Source organism: Medicago sativa, chromosome 2 (genome assembly GCF_051527215.1).
Source record: "Medicago sativa cultivar Bolivia chromosome 2, Bolivia_mono, whole genome shotgun sequence".
NCBI lineage: Eukaryota > Viridiplantae > Streptophyta > Magnoliopsida > Fabales > Fabaceae > Medicago > Medicago sativa.
This window is the reverse complement of record NC_140750.1, coordinates 50353691-50367980: the sequence shown is the minus strand read 5'-3', so window position 1 is coordinate 50367980 and position 14290 is coordinate 50353691. Positions and strand designations below refer to the sequence as shown.

The window sequence follows — 14290 nt, the reverse complement described above, 5'->3', positions numbered from 1 at the left end:
TTTAGGTTGCGTTAATTAACGAAAAAAAATGAAATACAATCGAAGTTTAATTTTCAAAAACGACGTAAAATTACGCTAATTAACAAAAAGAACACGAAATTTTGGCAAAAAGAGGTGCAACACAAGGACTTCCCAGGAGGTCACCCATCCTAGTACTACTCTCGCCCAAGCACGCTTAACTGCGGAGTTCTGATGGGATCCGGTGCATTAGTGCTGGTATGATCGCACCTGAAAGTAAAGCGTTGTAATTGTATATATGCATTTCTAAGTTTATTTTTCAAAAAAGACGTCAAATTACGTTAATTAACGAATAGAGTTTTAGGTTGCGTTAATTAACGAAAAAAAATGAAATACAATCGAAGTTTAATTTTCAAAAACGACGTAAAATTACGCTAATTAACAAAAAGAACACGAAATTTTGGCAAAAAGAGGTGCAACACAAGGACTTCCCAGGAGGTCACCCATCCTAGTACTACTCTCGCCCAAGCACGCTTAACTGCGGAGTTCTGATGGGATCCGGTGCATTAGTGCTGGTATGATCGCACCTGAAAGTAAAGCGTTGTAATTGTATATATGCATTTCTAAGTTTATTTTTCAAAAAAGACGTCAAATTACGTTAATTAACGAATAGAGTTTTAGGTTGCGTTAATTAACGAAAAAAAATGAAATACAATCGAAGTTTAATTTTCAAAAACGACGTAAAATTACGCTAATTAACAAAAAGAACACGAAATTTTGGCAAAAAGAGGTGCAACACAAGGACTTCCCAGGAGGTCACCCATCCTAGTACTACTCTCGCCCAAGCACGCTTAACTGCGGAGTTCTGATGGGATCCGGTGCATTAGTGCTGGTATGATCGCACCTGAAAGTAAAGCGTTGTAATTGTATATATGCATTTCTAAGTTTATTTTTCAAAAAAGACGTCAAATTACGTTAATTAACGAATAGAGTTTTAGGTTGCGTTAATTAACGAAAAAAAATGAAATACAATCGAAGTTTAATTTTCAAAAACGACGTAAAATTACGCTAATTAACAAAAAGAACACGAAATTTTGGCAAAAAGAGGTGCAACACAAGGACTTCCCAGGAGGTCACCCATCCTAGTACTACTCTCGCCCAAGCACGCTTAACTGCGGAGTTCTGATGGGATCCGGTGCATTAGTGCTGGTATGATCGCACCTGAAAGTAAAGCGTTGTAATTGTATATATGCATTTCTAAGTTTATTTTTCAAAAAAGACGTCAAATTACGTTAATTATTGAATAGAGTTTTAGGTTGCGTTAATTAACGAAAAAAAATGAAATACAATCGAAGTTTAATTTTCAAAAACGACGTAAAATTACGCTAATTAACAAAAAGAACACGAAATTTTGGCAAAAAGAGGTGCAACACAAGGACTTCCCAGGAGGTCACCCATCCTAGTACTACTCTCGCCCAAGCACGCTTAACTGCGGCGTTCTGATGGGATCCGGTGCATTAGTGCTGGTATGATCGCACCTGAAAGTAAAGCGTTGTAATTGTATATATGCATTTCTAAGTTTATTTTTCAAAAAAGACGTCAAATTACGTTAATTAACGAATAGAGTTTTAGGTTGCGTTAATTAACGAAAAAAAATGAAATACGATCGAAGTTTAATTTTCAAAAACGACGTAAAATTACGCTAATTAACAAAAAGAACACGAAATTTTGGCAAAAAGAGGTGCAACACAAGGACTTCCCAGGAGGTCACCCATCCTAGTACTACTCTCGCCCAAGCACGCTTAACTGCGGAGTTCTGATGGGATCCGGTGCATTAATGCTGGTATGATCGCACCTGAAAGTAAAGCGTTGTAATTGTATATATGCATTTCTAAGTTTATTTTTCAAAAAAGACGTCAAATTACGTTAATTATTGAATAGAGTTTTAGGTTGCGTTAATTAACGAAAAAAAATGAAATACAATCGAAGTTTAATTTTCAAAAACGACGTAAAATTACGCTAATTAACAAAAAGAACACGAAATTTTGGCAAAAAGAGGTGCAACACAAGGACTTCCCAGGAGGTCACCCATCCTAGTACTACTCTCGCCCAAGCACGCTTAACTGCGGAGTTCTGATGGGATCCGGTGCATTAGTGCTGGTATGATCGCACCTGAAAGTAAAGCGTTGTAATTGTATATATGCATTTCTAAGTTTATTTTTCAAAAAAGACGTCAAATTACGTTAATTAACGAATAGAGTTTTAGGTTGCGTTAATTAACGAAAAAAAATGAAATACAATCGAAGTTTAATTTTCAAAAACGACGTAAAATTACGCTAATTAACAAAAAGAACACGAAATTTTGGCAAAAAGAGATGCAACACAAGGACTTCCCAGGAGGTCACCCATCCTAGTACTACTCTCGCCCAAGCACGCTTAACTGCGGAGTTCTGATGGGATCCGGTGCATTAGTGCTGGTATGATCGCACCTGAAAGTAAAGCGTTGTAATTGTATATATGCATTTCTAAGTTTATTTTTCAAAAAAGACGTCAAATTACGTTAATTAACGAATAGAGTTTTAGGTTGCGTTAATTAACGAAAAAAAATGAAATACAATCGAAGTTTAATTTTCAAAAACGACGTAAAATTACGCTAATTAACAAAAAGAACACGAAATTTTGGCAAAAAGAGGTGCAACACAAGGACTTCCCAGGAGGTCACCCATCACAGTACTACTCTCGCCCAAGCACGCTTAACTGCGGAGTTCTGATGGGATCCGGTGCATTAGTGCTGGTATGATCGCACCTGAAAGTAAAGCGTTGTAATTGTATATATGCATTTCTAAGTTTATTTTTCAAAAAAGACGTCAAATTACGTTAATTAACGAATAGAGTTTTAGGTTGCGTTAATTAACGAAAAAAAATGAAATACAATCGAAGTTTAATTTTCAAAAACGACGTAAAATTACGCTAATTAACAAAAAGAACACGAAATTTTGGCAAAAAGAGGTGCAACACAAGGACTTCCCAGGAGGTCACCCATCACAGTACTACTCTCGCCCAAGCACGCTTAACTGCGAAGTTCTGATGGGATCCGGTGCATTAGTGCTGGTATGATCGCACCTGAAAGTAAAGCGTTGTAATTGTATATATGCATTTCTAAGTTTATTTTTCAAAAAAGACGTCAAATTACGTTAATTAACGAATAGAGTTTTAGGTTGCGTTAATTAACGAAAAAAAATGAAATACAATCGAAGTTTAATTTTCAAAAACGACGTAAAATTACGCTAATTAACAAAAAGAACACGAAATTTTGGCAAAAAGAGGTGCAACACAAGGACTTCCCAGGAGGTGCAACACACGGACTTCCCCGGAGGTCACCCATCCTAGTACTACTCTCGCCCAAGCACGCTTAACTGCGGAGTTCTGATGGGATCCGGTGCATTAGTGCTGGTATGATCGCACCTGAAAGTAAAGCGTTGTAATTGTATATATGCATTTCTAAGTTTATTTTTCAAAAAAGACGTCAAATTACGTTAATTAACGAATAGAGTTTTAGGTTGCGTTAATTAACGAAAAAAAATGAAATACAATCGAAGTTTAATTTTCAAAAACGACGTAAAATTACGCTAATTAACAAAAAGAACACGAAATTTTGGCAAAAAGAGGTGCAACACAAGGACTTCCCAGGAGGTCACCCATCCTAGTACTACTCTCGCCCAAGCACGCTTAACTGCGGAGTTCTGATGGGATCCGGTGCATTAGTGCTGGTATGATCGCACCTGAAAGTAAAGCGTTGTAATTGTATATATGCATTTCTAAGTTTATTTTTCAAAAAAGACGTCAAATTACGTTAATTAACGAATAGAGTTTTAGGTTGCGTTAATTAACGAAAAAAAATGAAATACAATCGAAGTTTAATTTTCAAAAACGACGTAAAATTACGCTAATTAACAAAAAGAACACGAAATTTTGGCAAAAAGAGGTGCAACACAAGGACTTCCCAGGAGGTCACCCATCCTAGTACTACTCTCGCCCAAGCACGCTTAACTGCGGAGTTCTGATGGGATCCGGTGCATTAGTGCTGGTATGATCGCACCTGAAAGTAAAGCGTTGTAATTGTATATATGCATTTCTAAGTTTATTTTTCAAAAAAGACGTCAAATTACGTTAATTAACGAATAGAGTTTTAGGTTGCGTTAATTAACGAAAAAAAATGAAATACAATCGAAGTTTAATTTTCAAAAACGACGTAAAATTACGCTAATTAACAAAAAGAACACGAAATTTTGGCAAAAAGAGGTGCAACACAAGGACTTCCCAGGAGGTCACCCATCACAGTACTACTCTCGCCCAAGCACGCTTAACTGCGGAGTTCTGATGGGATCCGGTGCATTAGTGCTGGTATGATCGCACCTGAAAGTAAAGCGTTGTAATTGTATATATGCATTTCTAAGTTTATTTTTCAAAAAAGACGTCAAATTACGTTAATTAACGAATAGAGTTTTAGGTTGCGTTAATTAACGAAAAAAAATGAAATACAATCGAAGTTTAATTTTCAAAAACGACGTAAAATTACGCTAATTAACAAAAAGAACACGAAATTTTGGCAAAAAGAGGTGCAACACAAGGACTTCCCAGGAGGTCACCCATCACAGTACTACTCTCGCCCAAGCACGCTTAACTGCGAAGTTCTGATGGGATCCGGTGCATTAGTGCTGGTATGATCGCACCTGAAAGTAAAGCGTTGTAATTGTATATATGCATTTCTAAGTTTATTTTTCAAAAAAGACGTCAAATTACGTTAATTAACGAATAGAGTTTTAGGTTGCGTTAATTAACGAAAAAAAATGAAATACAATCGAAGTTTAATTTTCAAAAACGACGTAAAATTACGCTAATTAACAAAAAGAACACGAAATTTTGGCAAAAAGAGGTGCAACACAAGGACTTCCCAGGAGGTGCAACACACGGACTTCCCCGGAGGTCACCCATCCTAGTACTACTCTCGCCCAAGCACGCTTAACTGCGGAGTTCTGATGGGATCCGGTGCATTAGTGCTGGTATGATCGCACCTGAAAGTAAAGCGTTGTAATTGTATATATGCATTTCTAAGTTTATTTTTCAAAAAAGACGTCAAATTACGTTAATTAACGAATAGAGTTTTAGGTTGCGTTAATTAACGAAAAAAAATGAAATACAATCGAAGTTTAATTTTCAAAAACGACGTAAAATTACGCTAATTAACAAAAAGAACACGAAATTTTGGCAAAAAGAGGTGCAACACAAGGACTTCCCAGGAGGTCACCCATCCTAGTACTACTCTCGCCCAAGCACGCTTAACTGCGGAGTTCTGATGGGATCCGGTGCATTAGTGCTGGTATGATCGCACCTGAAAGTAAAGCGTTGTAATTGTATATATGCATTTCTAAGTTTATTTTTCAAAAAAGACGTCAAATTACGTTAATTAACGAATAGAGTTTTAGGTTGCGTTAATTAACGAAAAAAAATGAAATACAATCGAAGTTTAATTTTCAAAAACGACGTAAAATTACGCTAATTAACAAAAAGAACACGAAATTTTGGCAAAAAGAGGTGCAACACAAGGACTTCCCAGGAGGTCACCCATCCTAGTACTACTCTCGCCCAAGCACGCTTAACTGCGGAGTTCTGATGGGATCCGGTGCATTAGTGCTGGTATGATCGCACCTGAAAGTAAAGCGTTGTAATTGTATATATGCATTTCTAAGTTTATTTTTCAAAAAAGACGTCAAATTACGTTAATTAACGAATAGAGTTTTAGGTTGCGTTAATTAACGAAAAAAAATGAAATACAATCGAAGTTTAATTTTCAAAAACGACGTAAAATTACGCTAATTAACAAAAAGAACACGAAATTTTGGCAAAAAGAGGTGCAACACAAGGACTTCCCAGGAGGTCACCCATCCTAGTACTACTCTCGCCCAAGCACGCTTAACTGCGGAGTTCTGATGGGATCCGGTGCATTAGTGCTGGTATGATCGCACCTGAAAGTAAAGCGTTGTAATTGTATATATGCATTTCTAAGTTTATTTTTCAAAAAAGACGTCAAATTACGTTAATTAACGAATAGAGTTTTAGGTTGCGTTAATTAACGAAAAAAAATGAAATACAATCGAAGTTTAATTTTCAAAAACGACGTAAAATTACGCTAATTAACAAAAAGAACACGAAATTTTGGCAAAAAGAGGTGCAACACAAGGACTTCCCAGGAGGTCACCCATCCTAGTACTACTCTCGCCCAAGCACGCTTAACTGCGGAGTTCTGATGGGATCCGGTGCATTAGTGCTGGTATGATCGCACCTGAAAGTAAAGCGTTGTAATTGTATATATGCATTTCTAAGTTTATTTTTCAAAAAAGACGTCAAATTACGTTAATTAACGAATAGAGTTTTAGGTTGCGTTAATTAACGAAAAAAAATGAAATACAATCGAAGTTTAATTTTCAAAAACGACGTAAAATTACGCTAATTAACAAAAAGAACACGAAATTTTGGCAAAAAGAGGTGCAACACAAGGACTTCCCAGGAGGTCACCCATCCTAGTACTACTCTCGCCCAAGCACGCTTAACTGCGGAGTTCTGATGGGATCCGGTGCATTAGTGCTGGTATGATCGCACCTGAAAGTAAAGCGTTGTAATTGTATATATGCATTTCTAAGTTTATTTTTCAAAAAAGACGTCAAATTACGTTAATTAACGAATAGAGTTTTAGGTTGCGTTAATTAACGAAAAAAAATGAAATACAATCGAAGTTTAATTTTCAAAAACGACGTAAAATTACGCTAATTAACAAAAAGAACACGAAATTTTGGCAAAAAGAGGTGCAACACAAGGACTTCCCAGGAGGTCACCCATCCTAGTACTACTCTCGCCCAAGCACGCTTAACTGCGGAGTTCTGATGGGATCCGGTGCATTAGTGCTGGTATGATCGCACCTGAAAGTAAAGCGTTGTAATTGTATATATGCATTTCTAAGTTTATTTTTCAAAAAAGACGTCAAATTACGTTAATTAACGAATAGAGTTTTAGGTTGCGTTAATTAACGAAAAAAAATGAAATACAATCGAAGTTTAATATTCAAAAACGACGTAAAATTACGCTAATTAACAAAAAGAACACGAAATTTTGGCAAAAAGAGGTGCAACACAAGGACTTCCCAGGAGGTCACCCATCCTAGTACTACTCTCGCCCAAGCACGCTTAACTGCGGAGTTCTGATGGGATCCGGTGCATTAGTGCTGGTATGATCGCACCTGAAAGTAAAGCGTTGTAATTGTATATATGCATTTCTAAGTTTATTTTTCAAAAAAGACGTCAAATTACGTTAATTAACGAATAGAGTTTTAGGTTGCGTTAATTAACGAAAAAAAATGAAATACAATCGAAGTTTAATTTTCAAAAACGACGTAAAATTACGCTAATTAACAAAAAGAACACGAAATTTTGGCAAAAAGAGGTGCAACACAAGGACTTCCCAGGAGGTCACCCATCACAGTACTACTCTCGCCCAAGCACGCTTAACTGCGAAGTTCTGATGGGATCCGGTGCATTAGTGCTGGTATGATCGCACCTGAAAGTAAAGCGTTGTAATTGTATATATGCATTTCTAAGTTTATTTTTCAAAAAAGACGTCAAATTACGTTAATTAACGAATAGAGTTTTAGGTTGCGTTAATTAACGAAAAAAAATGAAATACAATCGAAGTTTAATTTTCAAAAACGACGTAAAATTACGCTAATTAACAAAAAGAACACGAAATTTTGGCAAAAAGAGGTGCAACACAAGGACTTCCCAGGAGGTCACCCATCCTAGTACTACTCTCGCCCAAGCACGCTTAACTGCGGAGTTCTGATGGGATCCGGTGCATTAGTGCTGGTATGATCGCACCTGAAAGTAAAGCGTTGTAATTGTATATATGCATTTCTAAGTTTATTTTTCAAAAAAGACGTCAAATTACGTTAATTAACGAATAGAGTTTTAGGTTGCGTTAATTAACGAAAAAAAATGAAATACAATCGAAGTTTAATTTTCAAAAACGACGTAAAATTACGCTAATTAACAAAAAGAACACGAAATTTTGGCAAAAAGAGGTGCAACACAAGGACTTCCCAGGAGGTCACCCATCCTAGTACTACTCTCGCCCAAGCACGCTTAACTGCGGAGTTCTGATGGGATCCGGTGCATTAGTGCTGGTATGATCGCACCTGAAAGTAAAGCGTTGTAATTGTATATATGCATTTCTAAGTTTATTTTTCAAAAAAGACGTCAAATTACGTTAATTAACGAATAGAGTTTTAGGTTGCGTTAATTAACGAAAAAAAATGAAATACAATCGAAGTTTAATTTTCAAAAACGACGTAAAATTACGCTAATTAACAAAAAGAACACGAAATTTTGGCAAAAAGAGGTGCAACACAAGGACTTCCCAGGAGGTCACCCATCCTAGTACTACTCTCGCCCAAGCACGCTTAACTGCGGAGTTCTGATGGGATCCGGTGCATTAGTGCTGGTATGATCGCACCTGAAAGTAAAGCGTTGTAATTGTATATATGCATTTCTAAGTTTATTTTTCAAAAAAGACGTCAAATTACGTTAATTAACGAATAGAGTTTTAGGTTGCGTTAATTAACGAAAAAAAATGAAATACAATCGAAGTTTAATATTCAAAAACGACGTAAAATTACGCTAATTAACAAAAAGAACACGAAATTTTGGCAAAAAGAGGTGCAACACAAGGACTTCCCAGGAGGTCACCCATCCTAGTACTACTCTCGCCCAAGCACGCTTAACTGCGGAGTTCTGATGGGATCCGGTGCATTAGTGCTGGTATGATCGCACCTGAAAGTAAAGCGTTGTAATTGTATATATGCATTTCTAAGTTTATTTTTCAAAAAAGACGTCAAATTACGTTAATTAACGAATAGAGTTTTAGGTTGCGTTAATTAACGAAAAAAAATGAAATACAATCGAAGTTTAATTTTCAAAAACGACGTAAAATTACGCTAATTAACAAAAAGAACACGAAATTTTGGCAAAAAGAGGTGCAACACAAGGACTTCCCAGGAGGTCACCCATCACAGTACTACTCTCGCCCAAGCACGCTTAACTGCGAAGTTCTGATGGGATCCGGTGCATTAGTGCTGGTATGATCGCACCTGAAAGTAAAGCGTTGTAATTGTATATATGCATTTCTAAGTTTATTTTTCAAAAAAGACGTCAAATTACGTTAATTAACGAATAGAGTTTTAGGTTGCGTTAATTAACGAAAAAAAATGAAATACAATCGAAGTTTAATTTTCAAAAACGACGTAAAATTACGCTAATTAACAAAAAGAACACGAAATTTTGGCAAAAAGAGGTGCAACACAAGGACTTCCCAGGAGGTGCAACACACGGACTTCCCCGGAGGTCACCCATCCTAGTACTACTCTCGCCCAAGCACGCTTAACTGCGGAGTTCTGATGGGATCCGGTGCATTAGTGCTGGTATGATCGCACCTGAAAGTAAAGCGTTGTAATTGTATATATGCATTTCTAAGTTTATTTTTCAAAAAAGACGTCAAATTACGTTAATTAACGAATAGAGTTTTAGGTTGCGTTAATTAACGAAAAAAAATGAAATACAATCGAAGTTTAATTTTCAAAAACGACGTAAAATTACGCTAATTAACAAAAAGAACACGAAATTTTGGCAAAAAGAGGTGCAACACAAGGACTTCCCAGGAGGTCACCCATCCTAGTACTACTCTCGCCCAAGCACGCTTAACTGCGGAGTTCTGATGGGATCCGGTGCATTAGTGCTGGTATGATCGCACCTGAAAGTAAAGCGTTGTAATTGTATATATGCATTTCTAAGTTTATTTTTCAAAAAAGACGTCAAATTACGTTAATTAACGAATAGAGTTTTAGGTTGCGTTAATTAACGAAAAAAAATGAAATACAATCGAAGTTTAATTTTCAAAAATGACGTAAAATTACGCTAATTAACAAAAAGAACACGAAATTTTGGCAAAAAGTGGTGCAACACAAGGACTTCCCAGGAGGTCACCCATCCTAGTACTACTCTCGCCCAAGCACGCTTAACTGCGGAGTTCTGATGGGATCCGGTGCATTAGTGCTGGTATGATCGCACCTGAAAGTAAAGCGTTGTAATTGTATATATGCATTTCTAAGTTTATTTTTCAAAAAAGACGTCAAATTACGTTAATTAACGAATAGAGTTTTAGGTTGCGTTAATTAACGAAAAAAAATGAAATACAATCGAAGTTTAATTTTCAAAAATGACGTAAAATTACGCTAATTAACAAAAAGAACACGAAATTTTGGCAAAAAGTGGTGCAACACAAGGACTTCCCAGGAGGTCACCCATCCTAGTACTACTCTCGCCCAAGCACGCTTAACTGCGGAGTTCTGATGGGATCCGGTGCATTAGTGCTGGTATGATCGCACCTGAAAGTAAAGCGTTGTAATTGTATATATGCATTTCTAAGTTTATTTTTCAAAAAAGACGTCAAATTACGTTAATTAACGAATAGAGTTTTAGGTTGCGTTAATTAACGAAAAAAAATGAAATACAATCGAAGTTTAATTTTCAAAAACGACGTAAAATTACGCTAATTAACAAAAAGAACACGAAATTTTGGCAAAAAGAGGTGCAACACAAGGACTTCCCAGGAGGTCACCCATCCTAGTACTACTCTCGCCCAAGCACGCTTAACTGCGGAGTTCTGATGGGATCCGGTGCATTAGTGCTGGTATGATCGCACCTGAAAGTAAAGCGTTGTAATTGTATATATGCATTTCTAAGTTTATTTTTCAAAAAAGACGTCAAATTACGTTAATTAACGAATAGAGTTTTAGGTTGCGTAAATTAACGAAAAAAAATGAAATACAATCGAAGTTTAATTTTCAAAAACGACGTAAAATTACGCTAATTAACAAAAAGAACACGAAATTTTGGCAAAAAGAGGTGCAACACAAGGACTTCCCAGGAGGTCACCCATCCTAGTACTACTCTCGCCCAAGCACGCTTAACTGCGGAGTTCTGATGGGATCCGGTGCATTAGTGCTGGTATGATCGCACCTGAAAGTAAAGCGTTGTAATTGTATATATGCATTTCTAAGTTTATTTTTCAAAAAAGACGTCAAATTACGTTAATTAACGAATAGAGTTTTAGGTTGCGTTAATTAACGAAAAAAAATGAAATACAATCGAAGTTTAATTTTCAAAAACGACGTAAAATTACGCTAATTAACAAAAAGAACACGAAATTTTGGCAAAAAGAGGTGCAACACAAGGACTTCCCAGGAGGTCACCCATCCTAGTACTACTCTCGCCCAAGCACGCTTAACTGCGAAGTTCTGATGGGATCCGGTGCATTAGTGCTGGTATGATCGCACCTGAAAGTAAAGCGTTGTAATTGTATATATGCATTTCTAAGTTTATTTTTCAAAAAAGACGTCAAATTACGTTAATTAACGAATAGAGTTTTAGGTTGCGTTAATTAACGAAAAAAAATGAAATACAATCGAAGTTTAATTTTCAAAAACGACGTAAAATTACGCTAATTAACAAAAAGAACACGAAATTTTGGCAAAAAGAGGTGCAACACAAGGACTTCCCAGGAGGTCACCCATCCTAATACTACTCTCGCCCAAGCACGCTTAACTGCGGAGTTCTGATGGGATCCGGTGCATTAGTGCTGGTATGATCGCACCTGAAAGTAAAGCGTTGTAATTGTATATATGCATTTCTAAGTTTATTTTTCAAAAAAGACGTCAAATTACGTTAATTAACGAATAGAGTTTTAGGTTGCGTTAATTAACGAAAAAAAATGAAATACAATCGAGGTTTAATTTTCAAAAACGACGTAAAATTACGCTAATTAACAAAAAGAACACGAAATTTTGGCAAAAAGAGGTGCAACACAAGGACTTCCCAGGAGGTCACCCATCCTAGTACTACTCTCGCCCAAGCACGCTTAACTGCGGAGTTCTGATGGGATCCGGTGCATTAGTGCTGGTATGATCGCACCTGAAAGTAAAGCGTTGTAATTGTATATATGCATTTCTAAGTTTATTTTTCAAAAAAGACGTCAAATTACGTTAATTAACGAATAGAGTTTTAGGTTGCGTTAATTAACGAAAAAAAATGAAATACAATCGAAGTTTAATATTCAAAAACGACGTAAAATTACGCTAATTAACAAAAAGAACACGAAATTTTGGCAAAAAGAGGTGCAACACAAGGACTTCCCAGGAGGTCACCCATCCTAGTACTACTCTCGCCCAAGCACGCTTAACTGCGGAGTTCTGATGGGATCCGGTGCATTAGTGCTGGTATGATCGCACCTGAAAGTAAAGCGTTGTAATTGTATATATGCATTTCTAAGTTTATTTTTCAAAAAAGACGTCAAATTACGTTAATTAACGAATAGAGTTTTAGGTTGCGTTAATTAACGAAAAAAAATGAAATACAATCGAAGTTTAATTTTCAAAAACGACGTAAAATTACGCTAATTAACAAAAAGAACACGAAATTTTGGCAAAAAGAGGTGCAACACAAGGACTTCCCAGGAGGTCACCCATCCTAATACTACTCTCGCCCAAGCACGCTTAACTGCGGAGTTCTGATGGGATCCGGTGCATTAGTGCTGGTATGATCGCACCTGAAAGTAAAGCGTTGTAATTGTATATATGCATTTCTAAGTTTATTTTTCAAAAAAGACGTCAAATTACGTTAATTAACGAATAGAGTTTTAGGTTGCGTTAATTAACGAAAAAAAATGAAATACAATCGAGGTTTAATTTTCAAAAACGACGTAAAATTACGCTAATTAACAAAAAGAACACGAAATTTTGGCAAAAAGAGGTGCAACACAAGGACTTCCCAGGAGGTCACCCATCCTAGTACTACTCTCGCCCAAGCACGCTTAACTGCGGAGTTCTGATGGGATCCGGTGCATTAGTGCTGGTATGATCGCACCTGAAAGTAAAGCGTTGTAATTGTATATATGCATTTCTAAGTTTATTTTTCAAAAAAGACGTCAAATTACGTTAATTAACGAATAGAGTTTTAGGTTGCGTTAATTAACGAAAAAAAATGAAATACAATCGAAGTTTAATTTTCAAAAACGACGTAAAATTACGCTAATTAACAAAAAGAACACGAAATTTTGGCAAAAAGAGGTGCAACACAAGGACTTCCCAGGAGGTCACCCATCCTAGTGCTACTCTCGCCCAAGCACGCTTAACTGCGGAGTTCTGATGGGATCCGGTGCATTAGTGCTGGTATGATCGCACCTGAAAGTAAAGCGTTGTAATTGTATATATGCATTTCTAAGTTTATTTTTCAAAAAAGACGTCAAATTACGTTAATTAACGAATAGAGTTTTAGGTTGCGTTAATTAACGAAAAAAAATGAAATACAATCGAAGTTTAATTTTCAAAAACGACGTAAAATTACGCTAATTAACAAAAAGAACACGAAATTTTGGCAAAAAGAGGTGCAACACAAGGACTTCCCAGGAGGTCACCCATCACAGTACTACTCTCGCCCAAGCACGCTTAACTGCGGAGTTCTGATGGGATCCGGTGCATTAGTGCTGGTATGATCGCACCTGAAAGTAAAGCGTTGTAATTGTATATATGCATTTCTAAGTTTATTTTTCAAAAAAGACGTCAAATTACGTTAATTAACGAATAGAGTTTTAGGTTGCGTTAATTAACGAAAAAAAATGAAATACAATCGAAGTTTAATTTTCAAAAACGACGTAAAATTACGCTAATTAACAAAAAGAACACGAAATTTTGGCAAAAAGAGGTGCAACACAAGGACTTCCCAGGAGGTCACCCATCACAGTACTACTCTCGCCCAAGCACGCTTAACTGCGAAGTTCTGATGGGATCCGGTGCATTAGTGCTGGTATGATCGCACCTGAAAGTAAAGCGTTGTAATTGTATATATGCATTTCTAAGTTTATTTTTCAAAAAAGACGTCAAATTACGTTAATTAACGAATAGAGTTTTAGGTTGCGTTAATTAACGAAAAAAAATGAAATACAATCGAAGTTTAATTTTCAAAAACGACGTAAAATTACGCTAATTAACAAAAAGAACACGAAATTTTGGCAAAAAGAGGTGCAACACAAGGACTTCCCAGGAGGTGCAACACACGGACTTCCCCGGAGGTCACCCATCCTAGTACTACTCTCGCCCAAGCACGCTTAACTGCGGAGTTCTGATGGGATCCGGTGCATTAGTGCTGGTATGATCGCACCTGAAAGTAAAGCG

At 36.5% G+C, this 14290-nt stretch overlaps 45 non-coding genes across 45 annotated transcripts; all 45 read right to left on the bottom strand.

Moving 5' to 3' along the window:
* Positions 1-111: 111 nt before the first annotated feature.
* Positions 112-230, bottom strand: LOC146948549 (5S ribosomal RNA). Its single transcript, XR_015028782.1, has one exon. It is a non-coding gene; the product is annotated as a 5S ribosomal RNA (ribosomal RNA).
* A 198-nt stretch (positions 231-428) lies between these two features.
* LOC146948548 (5S ribosomal RNA) lies at positions 429-547 on the bottom strand. Its single transcript, XR_015028781.1, has one exon. It is a non-coding gene; the product is annotated as a 5S ribosomal RNA (ribosomal RNA).
* Positions 548-745: 198 nt separating this feature from the next.
* On the bottom strand, positions 746-864 carry LOC146948547 (5S ribosomal RNA). Its single transcript, XR_015028780.1, has one exon. It is a non-coding gene; the product is annotated as a 5S ribosomal RNA (ribosomal RNA).
* A 198-nt stretch (positions 865-1062) lies between these two features.
* Positions 1063-1181, bottom strand: LOC146948546 (5S ribosomal RNA). Its single transcript, XR_015028779.1, has one exon. It is a non-coding gene; the product is annotated as a 5S ribosomal RNA (ribosomal RNA).
* Positions 1182-1379: 198 nt separating this feature from the next.
* Positions 1380-1498, bottom strand: LOC146948545 (5S ribosomal RNA). The gene has a single exon (XR_015029223.1). It is a non-coding gene; the product is annotated as a 5S ribosomal RNA (ribosomal RNA).
* Positions 1499-1696: 198 nt separating this feature from the next.
* Positions 1697-1815, bottom strand: LOC146948544 (5S ribosomal RNA). Its single transcript, XR_015028864.1, has one exon. It is a non-coding gene; the product is annotated as a 5S ribosomal RNA (ribosomal RNA).
* A 198-nt stretch (positions 1816-2013) lies between these two features.
* LOC146948543 (5S ribosomal RNA) lies at positions 2014-2132 on the bottom strand. Its single transcript, XR_015028778.1, has one exon. It is a non-coding gene; the product is annotated as a 5S ribosomal RNA (ribosomal RNA).
* Positions 2133-2330: 198 nt separating this feature from the next.
* Positions 2331-2449, bottom strand: LOC146948542 (5S ribosomal RNA). The gene has a single exon (XR_015028892.1). It is a non-coding gene; the product is annotated as a 5S ribosomal RNA (ribosomal RNA).
* A 198-nt stretch (positions 2450-2647) lies between these two features.
* LOC146948541 (5S ribosomal RNA) lies at positions 2648-2766 on the bottom strand. The gene has a single exon (XR_015028828.1). It is a non-coding gene; the product is annotated as a 5S ribosomal RNA (ribosomal RNA).
* Positions 2767-2964: 198 nt separating this feature from the next.
* On the bottom strand, positions 2965-3083 carry LOC146948540 (5S ribosomal RNA). Its single transcript, XR_015029105.1, has one exon. It is a non-coding gene; the product is annotated as a 5S ribosomal RNA (ribosomal RNA).
* A 223-nt stretch (positions 3084-3306) lies between these two features.
* Positions 3307-3425, bottom strand: LOC146948539 (5S ribosomal RNA). Its single transcript, XR_015029066.1, has one exon. It is a non-coding gene; the product is annotated as a 5S ribosomal RNA (ribosomal RNA).
* A 198-nt stretch (positions 3426-3623) lies between these two features.
* Positions 3624-3742, bottom strand: LOC146948538 (5S ribosomal RNA). The gene has a single exon (XR_015028777.1). It is a non-coding gene; the product is annotated as a 5S ribosomal RNA (ribosomal RNA).
* A 198-nt stretch (positions 3743-3940) lies between these two features.
* Positions 3941-4059, bottom strand: LOC146948537 (5S ribosomal RNA). Its single transcript, XR_015028776.1, has one exon. It is a non-coding gene; the product is annotated as a 5S ribosomal RNA (ribosomal RNA).
* A 198-nt stretch (positions 4060-4257) lies between these two features.
* On the bottom strand, positions 4258-4376 carry LOC146948536 (5S ribosomal RNA). The gene has a single exon (XR_015028827.1). It is a non-coding gene; the product is annotated as a 5S ribosomal RNA (ribosomal RNA).
* A 198-nt stretch (positions 4377-4574) lies between these two features.
* On the bottom strand, positions 4575-4693 carry LOC146948535 (5S ribosomal RNA). The gene has a single exon (XR_015029104.1). It is a non-coding gene; the product is annotated as a 5S ribosomal RNA (ribosomal RNA).
* A 223-nt stretch (positions 4694-4916) lies between these two features.
* LOC146948534 (5S ribosomal RNA) lies at positions 4917-5035 on the bottom strand. The gene has a single exon (XR_015029064.1). It is a non-coding gene; the product is annotated as a 5S ribosomal RNA (ribosomal RNA).
* Positions 5036-5233: 198 nt separating this feature from the next.
* LOC146948533 (5S ribosomal RNA) lies at positions 5234-5352 on the bottom strand. Its single transcript, XR_015028774.1, has one exon. It is a non-coding gene; the product is annotated as a 5S ribosomal RNA (ribosomal RNA).
* Positions 5353-5550: 198 nt separating this feature from the next.
* Positions 5551-5669, bottom strand: LOC146948532 (5S ribosomal RNA). Its single transcript, XR_015028773.1, has one exon. It is a non-coding gene; the product is annotated as a 5S ribosomal RNA (ribosomal RNA).
* Positions 5670-5867: 198 nt separating this feature from the next.
* LOC146948531 (5S ribosomal RNA) lies at positions 5868-5986 on the bottom strand. The gene has a single exon (XR_015028772.1). It is a non-coding gene; the product is annotated as a 5S ribosomal RNA (ribosomal RNA).
* A 198-nt stretch (positions 5987-6184) lies between these two features.
* Positions 6185-6303, bottom strand: LOC146948530 (5S ribosomal RNA). Its single transcript, XR_015028771.1, has one exon. It is a non-coding gene; the product is annotated as a 5S ribosomal RNA (ribosomal RNA).
* Positions 6304-6501: 198 nt separating this feature from the next.
* Positions 6502-6620, bottom strand: LOC146948529 (5S ribosomal RNA). Its single transcript, XR_015028770.1, has one exon. It is a non-coding gene; the product is annotated as a 5S ribosomal RNA (ribosomal RNA).
* A 198-nt stretch (positions 6621-6818) lies between these two features.
* LOC146948528 (5S ribosomal RNA) lies at positions 6819-6937 on the bottom strand. Its single transcript, XR_015028769.1, has one exon. It is a non-coding gene; the product is annotated as a 5S ribosomal RNA (ribosomal RNA).
* Positions 6938-7135: 198 nt separating this feature from the next.
* Positions 7136-7254, bottom strand: LOC146948527 (5S ribosomal RNA). The gene has a single exon (XR_015028768.1). It is a non-coding gene; the product is annotated as a 5S ribosomal RNA (ribosomal RNA).
* Positions 7255-7452: 198 nt separating this feature from the next.
* LOC146948526 (5S ribosomal RNA) lies at positions 7453-7571 on the bottom strand. Its single transcript, XR_015029103.1, has one exon. It is a non-coding gene; the product is annotated as a 5S ribosomal RNA (ribosomal RNA).
* A 198-nt stretch (positions 7572-7769) lies between these two features.
* On the bottom strand, positions 7770-7888 carry LOC146948525 (5S ribosomal RNA). The gene has a single exon (XR_015028767.1). It is a non-coding gene; the product is annotated as a 5S ribosomal RNA (ribosomal RNA).
* A 198-nt stretch (positions 7889-8086) lies between these two features.
* Positions 8087-8205, bottom strand: LOC146948524 (5S ribosomal RNA). Its single transcript, XR_015028766.1, has one exon. It is a non-coding gene; the product is annotated as a 5S ribosomal RNA (ribosomal RNA).
* Positions 8206-8403: 198 nt separating this feature from the next.
* On the bottom strand, positions 8404-8522 carry LOC146948523 (5S ribosomal RNA). Its single transcript, XR_015028765.1, has one exon. It is a non-coding gene; the product is annotated as a 5S ribosomal RNA (ribosomal RNA).
* A 198-nt stretch (positions 8523-8720) lies between these two features.
* On the bottom strand, positions 8721-8839 carry LOC146948522 (5S ribosomal RNA). Its single transcript, XR_015028763.1, has one exon. It is a non-coding gene; the product is annotated as a 5S ribosomal RNA (ribosomal RNA).
* A 198-nt stretch (positions 8840-9037) lies between these two features.
* LOC146948521 (5S ribosomal RNA) lies at positions 9038-9156 on the bottom strand. The gene has a single exon (XR_015029102.1). It is a non-coding gene; the product is annotated as a 5S ribosomal RNA (ribosomal RNA).
* A 223-nt stretch (positions 9157-9379) lies between these two features.
* Positions 9380-9498, bottom strand: LOC146948520 (5S ribosomal RNA). Its single transcript, XR_015029063.1, has one exon. It is a non-coding gene; the product is annotated as a 5S ribosomal RNA (ribosomal RNA).
* A 198-nt stretch (positions 9499-9696) lies between these two features.
* Positions 9697-9815, bottom strand: LOC146948519 (5S ribosomal RNA). Its single transcript, XR_015028762.1, has one exon. It is a non-coding gene; the product is annotated as a 5S ribosomal RNA (ribosomal RNA).
* A 198-nt stretch (positions 9816-10013) lies between these two features.
* LOC146948518 (5S ribosomal RNA) lies at positions 10014-10132 on the bottom strand. Its single transcript, XR_015029035.1, has one exon. It is a non-coding gene; the product is annotated as a 5S ribosomal RNA (ribosomal RNA).
* Positions 10133-10330: 198 nt separating this feature from the next.
* On the bottom strand, positions 10331-10449 carry LOC146948517 (5S ribosomal RNA). Its single transcript, XR_015029034.1, has one exon. It is a non-coding gene; the product is annotated as a 5S ribosomal RNA (ribosomal RNA).
* Positions 10450-10647: 198 nt separating this feature from the next.
* Positions 10648-10766, bottom strand: LOC146948516 (5S ribosomal RNA). The gene has a single exon (XR_015028761.1). It is a non-coding gene; the product is annotated as a 5S ribosomal RNA (ribosomal RNA).
* Positions 10767-10964: 198 nt separating this feature from the next.
* On the bottom strand, positions 10965-11083 carry LOC146948515 (5S ribosomal RNA). Its single transcript, XR_015028760.1, has one exon. It is a non-coding gene; the product is annotated as a 5S ribosomal RNA (ribosomal RNA).
* Positions 11084-11281: 198 nt separating this feature from the next.
* Positions 11282-11400, bottom strand: LOC146948514 (5S ribosomal RNA). The gene has a single exon (XR_015029085.1). It is a non-coding gene; the product is annotated as a 5S ribosomal RNA (ribosomal RNA).
* A 198-nt stretch (positions 11401-11598) lies between these two features.
* LOC146948513 (5S ribosomal RNA) lies at positions 11599-11717 on the bottom strand. Its single transcript, XR_015028970.1, has one exon. It is a non-coding gene; the product is annotated as a 5S ribosomal RNA (ribosomal RNA).
* A 198-nt stretch (positions 11718-11915) lies between these two features.
* Positions 11916-12034, bottom strand: LOC146948512 (5S ribosomal RNA). Its single transcript, XR_015028759.1, has one exon. It is a non-coding gene; the product is annotated as a 5S ribosomal RNA (ribosomal RNA).
* A 198-nt stretch (positions 12035-12232) lies between these two features.
* Positions 12233-12351, bottom strand: LOC146948511 (5S ribosomal RNA). Its single transcript, XR_015028758.1, has one exon. It is a non-coding gene; the product is annotated as a 5S ribosomal RNA (ribosomal RNA).
* Positions 12352-12549: 198 nt separating this feature from the next.
* Positions 12550-12668, bottom strand: LOC146948510 (5S ribosomal RNA). The gene has a single exon (XR_015028969.1). It is a non-coding gene; the product is annotated as a 5S ribosomal RNA (ribosomal RNA).
* Positions 12669-12866: 198 nt separating this feature from the next.
* On the bottom strand, positions 12867-12985 carry LOC146948509 (5S ribosomal RNA). Its single transcript, XR_015028757.1, has one exon. It is a non-coding gene; the product is annotated as a 5S ribosomal RNA (ribosomal RNA).
* Positions 12986-13183: 198 nt separating this feature from the next.
* Positions 13184-13302, bottom strand: LOC146948508 (5S ribosomal RNA). The gene has a single exon (XR_015029241.1). It is a non-coding gene; the product is annotated as a 5S ribosomal RNA (ribosomal RNA).
* A 198-nt stretch (positions 13303-13500) lies between these two features.
* LOC146948507 (5S ribosomal RNA) lies at positions 13501-13619 on the bottom strand. Its single transcript, XR_015028826.1, has one exon. It is a non-coding gene; the product is annotated as a 5S ribosomal RNA (ribosomal RNA).
* Positions 13620-13817: 198 nt separating this feature from the next.
* On the bottom strand, positions 13818-13936 carry LOC146948506 (5S ribosomal RNA). The gene has a single exon (XR_015029101.1). It is a non-coding gene; the product is annotated as a 5S ribosomal RNA (ribosomal RNA).
* A 223-nt stretch (positions 13937-14159) lies between these two features.
* LOC146948505 (5S ribosomal RNA) lies at positions 14160-14278 on the bottom strand. Its single transcript, XR_015029062.1, has one exon. It is a non-coding gene; the product is annotated as a 5S ribosomal RNA (ribosomal RNA).
* Positions 14279-14290: the final 12 nt, after the last annotated feature.